This window comes from Mytilus edulis, chromosome 1 (assembly GCF_963676685.1).
Source record: "Mytilus edulis chromosome 1, xbMytEdul2.2, whole genome shotgun sequence".
Classification (NCBI taxonomy): Eukaryota; Metazoa; Mollusca; class Bivalvia; order Mytilida; family Mytilidae; genus Mytilus; species Mytilus edulis.
The window spans coordinates 86,957,180-86,962,902 of NC_092344.1; positions in this window are offsets into that span (position 1 = coordinate 86,957,180).

Consider the following 5,723-nt stretch of genomic DNA (forward strand, 5'->3'; position numbering starts at 1 on the left):
AAATCTCGGGAATAATGCCACTGTCAAATATAATATTAAACAGCTTTACTAATATACTAGATAAAATATGGAACGAATGCTTTAAATACTCATTTATAATGATATCGTCACCAGAGGCTTTATTATTTTTCAGATTTATTACTGCTTTTTCAATTTCATCTACACTTATGGGTACATTTAATGACATGTTTAATCTATCCATATCATTTTTGTTGTTTACATTTTCACCATCTTCATTTGCGCTACCAGCATTTAATGTTTTAAAATAATCTAACAATATGTTCATAGGTATATCAGGGCTTTTCTGTTTTTTTCCACTATTCAAAATTTTCCAATATTCTTTTGGGTTAGTGGATTTCAAATTATTTATTTTATTTCTAATTTTTTTTCTATGTTTTCTCATACTTTTATCCATAGTCCTCTTATATTTTTTCTCTAACGATTTAGTTTCGGCCTCCTGAAGTTGAGATCGATTTCTTCTCAACTTTCTTTTTGATGATTTATATGTTTTCCTGGCTTCTTTACAATCATCGTCAAACCACGGTTTGGATGCCTTCTTATATTTTTGTAAATTTGGATTAAGTTTTTGCTGGGTATATGTGCCAAAGGTACTTTTAGCTGCATCGGTTAGTAAATTACTTATACTCTCAACTGCGGTATTTATGGTTGTTTCATTTATTGTTGCATCGTCAACCATATTTACTAGTTGAGTCAGTATTTCGTTTACTTTTTCTCCGTCTATATTATCAATAAAGTCTGCAGTTTTAGTACTCTCCCAGTCTTTAATCTTTTCATGCGATGGTTCATCTACAACCACTTTATTTTCAACTACTTCGGCTTTAACAGTTAATGATAACGGATTATGTATATCCGAAAATAAAGTATTCGTTTCTAATACAGAGAAATTTTCTATAAGTTTGAGAAAACATGGGGAACATATATTATAATCAACAACACTAGCATTTTTACAAGTAAAGTGTCCACTGTTGTCACCAATTCTACCATTAACAATAAGCATATTGTTGTATTTACAAAAATCTAATAAATAGTTACCGAAATTGTTCTTTTTAACATCCATACTTTAAGAGACATTAAGTGTTTACCCAGGAGATTCTAGGCATTTAATAATTATGATTCTTTAAACTTACACAGATTGCTTAGTTCAGACGGGTTGCTACTATTCATTAAACCTTGCAATTTTAAAATATTTGGTCTGTTTATAAAATGATGCTTTAGTAGCAGTTGTCTACTATCTTCTATTGCCGAGCATTCTAATATAATGGAACTCGTCGCCAATATCACTGGAATTGCATAAAGTACAAATACGATTTTCTCTCTGAATGTTTTGCCATATACCTATTTCGATAGAAATTTTTGTGTTCAAAGTTCGAAATCTACAAAAAGAAGCAATATTTTTATCATCTAAAATATCAAAGTAGGTTTCGAAATTTATACTATTTTTGAATAATTTATAATTTAGAGCTTTTGAAGAATTCTGTACAGTGGCATACCATGTCTATAAGTTCCCCATATATCATATAATCAGGCGTGGATTTTTTAAGATTAAGCAGTAATTTACAAAATTTTAGATGAATACATTCTATAACAGAGGTGTTACCAATTCCCCAGACTTTACGGGGCGCCGAATGGGACTCTTGTGGTTTTGTACTCAAAATTCAATTTTGGACGGACAAAAGTGACTTTTGTTCAACAAAAATAAGTTCAGTTTAACAAAATTTGTATCATACTACAAATTTAAAATTTTGTCATACAAAATTATCTATCAGCGGACAAAAGTCACTTTTGTCATGACAAAATTCATTTTTGTTACACAGACTTGAATTTTGTTACCTAATTTGAAAAGTGGGCGACAAAAGTCAATTTTGTATTCAAATTAGTTTAGTTTGGTTTCTGTGAACTAATTTGCATACAAAATCGACTTTTGTTACACAAAATTGACAAAAATGAATTTTGTCTCAACAAAATTGACAAAATTGACTTTTGTGAGACAAAATTGACTTTTGTCTCAACAAAATTGACTTTTGTCTCAACAAAATTGACAAAATTGACTTTTGTGAGACAAAATTGACTTTTGTCTCAACAAAATTGACAAAATTGACTTTTGTCTCAACAAAATTGACAAAATTGACTTTTGTCTCAACAAAATTGACAAAATTGACTTTTGTCTCAACAAAATTGACAAAATTGAATTTTGTCTCAACAAAATTGATTTTTGTCTCAACAAAATTGATTTTTGTCTCAACAAAATTGATTTTTGTCTCACGAAAGTCAATTTTGTCTCACGAAAGTGAATTTTGTCTCACAAAAGTCAATTTTGTTGTTACAAAATTGAATTTTGTCGTCACAAAAATGAATTTTGTCGTCACAAAATTGACTTTTGTCTCAACAAAATTGACAAAATTGACTTTTGTCTCAACAAAATTATCAAAATTGACTTTTGTCTCAACAAAATAAACAAAATTGACTTTTGTCTCAACAAAATTAACAAAATTGACTTTTGTCTCAACAAAATTGATTTTTGTCTCAACAAAATTGATTTTTGTCTCAACAAAATTGACAGAATTGACTCTGGAATTGACTTTTGTCTCAACAAAATTAACAAAATTGACTTTCGTCTCAACAAAATTGACAAAATTGAATTTTGTCTCACAAAAGTCAATTTTGTCTCACAAAAGTCAATTTTGTCTCACAAAAGTCAATTTTGTCTCACAAAAGTTAATTTTGTCTCACAAAAGTCAATTTTGTCTCACAAAATTGAATCTTACCTCACACAATTGACTTTTGTGATTTAATTTCCATATCAGGTAACAAAAGTCAATTTTGTATGCAAATATGTTTATATAAATATGTTTATATTTGCATACCTTTTATGCAAATATGTTTATATTTGCATACCTTTTAGACAAAATTGACTTTTGTCATGACAAATATGAATTTTGTCTACAAAAATGAATTTTGTCATGACAAAAATGAATTTTGTCTACACAAATGAATTTTATCATCACAAAATTGAAGTTCTCACAAAACAAGTCTGTAGCACATAGTTTTGTAAGACAAAAATGATTTTGTTATGACAGAATTGAATTTTGTACAAAACCACAAGAGTCCCATAAAAGAGGGACGAAAGATACCAAAGGGACAGTCAAACTCATAAATCTAAAACAAACTGACAACTCCATGGCTAAAAATGAAAAAGACAAACAGAAAAACAATAGTACACACGACACAACATAGAAAACTAAAGAATAAACAACACGAACCCCACCAAAAACTAGGGGTGATCTCAGGTGCTCCGGAAGGGTAAGCAGATCCTGCTCCACATGTGGCACCCGTCGTGTTGCTTATGTGATTACAAATCCGGTAAATAGTCTAATTCGGTAGGTCATATTCATGAAAGGGAAGGGGATTGTAGTTACGACGTAAGGAACATATCCGATATCATTTGTGAAACGGTTATTCCATAACGGTCAACCAACTCGTGATGGCGTCCGTAAAATTTACGAAGGGATGATTTCAACTTCACTATTTGGAACTCTTGGTTTAATAGCTTCCTTGTGAGCAGCAAACCTCTATCAAGAAAATCATGATAGGAAATGCAAGCACGGGAATATCGTATCAATTGGGAGATATATACCCCGTATGCAGGTGCTGCTGGAATGTTGCTACTTAGAAATGGAAAGTTCACAATTGGAAAGCTGAAATCATCTCTTTTGTCGTAAAGTTTTGTTTTCAACCGACCCTCATTGTCAATTTCTAGATGTAAGATATGAAGCCGACTTAATTGTATCTGTAGTATCCTTTATCTCTAGTTCGATTGGATAGATGCGTTCCACATAGTCACCAAATTTTGAATTGTTTAGTGAAAGAACATCATCTATATATAGCGGAAAGTAGAGTTAAAGGATATTGCTAACTTCTTGTCTTTCTTCCTAAGAAGTTCCTGCATGAAGTCAGCCTCATAAGGCGCCCCGTAGACTTCACACCCCTATAATAACATAGGCTTAACTACTTTGTCAAATAATTCTAGTTGACATTTAATATTTAGGTTGGGTAATCTCCCCTTTTTTAGAATATCGTACATAGCCCTTGTTGCTTTATCAACTTGTGCGCCTTTTTTGCTTTTGTGAACTTCCTGTTCTAGAAAATAATACACCAATATGTGTAAATTCTTCAATAATATCTAACTCAATGCCAGCATATCTAACTAACATTTTGTAGTGGTCTACCTTTTGAAAAAAAATACTATTTTGCTTTTAGGAACATTGACTTTTAATTTCCATGTATCAATCATACTATTCCTTTAAAGCGGCTAATTGTTTTTGTAGATCTGCTTGTGTTTCTGACTTAAGTATACTGTCGTCTGCGTATAATACAACAAACAGTTTTAAATACATATTTAGCTCGTTCTCTATTTGATCTGATAAAGATTTCAAACCATTTATATTTTTGTTCTGAAAAAAGCTTTCTAAATCATTTAAATCAATAGAAAAAAATATGGGAGATAAATCTTCTCCCTGTCTTACACCTACATTACATGGAAAGTAGTATGATTATTCCCCATCACTAAAAATTCGTGATTTCACATTTGTATTCATGATATTAAATATAGTGTTATTTATCCTGCAATTGGGTGCAGCCCTACAGATATGCTGTATCTGTATACTGGGGGGTCTATACTATACACAGATATCGTTTTAAAGCTCCGCTTACTGCCGGACTACGTTTGAGTATTGCTGTTGACGAGTACATGAACAGCAGTATTTTCTACGACGACAATCATCGATTTCAAAACTTGAATGTGTATGAATGTGTAACAAAATCAACCATGTCAATTTCAGCATGCATGTTAATTAAGTTAATGTAAAGTTCAGTTCAAAATGCGGAAGCGTAGGACAACTCGAACACTTCTGTTTCAAATTGGACAATGGTTTACTGTTGAAATAAGTTGTGATGTTAAAATAGATAATTATTCACCTTGAGCGATGTATTATTGTTGACCATTAGAAATTCTTTTTTTTTTGCTGAATGTGTGATATTAATATTACTACGCGGGCTTCAAGCGATTTCAAATCGAAAATAAATGCAAAAAATGTGAGATTTTGTGGCATTCAAATTACACAAAAAAATACAGAAATAATTGCAGGATAAAGACAATAACTGTTTAGTGTCTTTAAATATCGGCTGTATCTGTACTCGGCTCGAAACAGGGGTAATAGATCGCTCAACAGTTGTTGTCTATACATATTCCAATTCACTGTATGTATACTGAGTTTTGACCAAAGACCAGATCTTCAAACTGTATCGAAAGCTTTAGCAAAATCAATAAAAGCACAAACAAGTTTTTTTCTTTTTTGTCTCAGTAATTCAAATTAAATATGCAGAGTAAATATTCTGTCTATAGATGAATAGCCCTTTTTGAAACCAAACTGGTTTTCATTTAACATCAAATATTTTTGATACTTGATACAGTAAACTTGTTTCTATTTTTTACACCTGAGATAAAAGTTATCAGACAGGGCAAAAGGCTTGACGACAAAGTCATCTTTGAACACTTAGTCATTCACCATTTTTTAGGCTTTATAAAATGCAGGTTTAATCGTTTATGTTTTTTATGGGACATTTTAACTACATATAAATCGATAAATTAAAAAGTTTTCCCAGGTGACAGTGGTTATCAGTAAGATTATAAACTCTATATGATT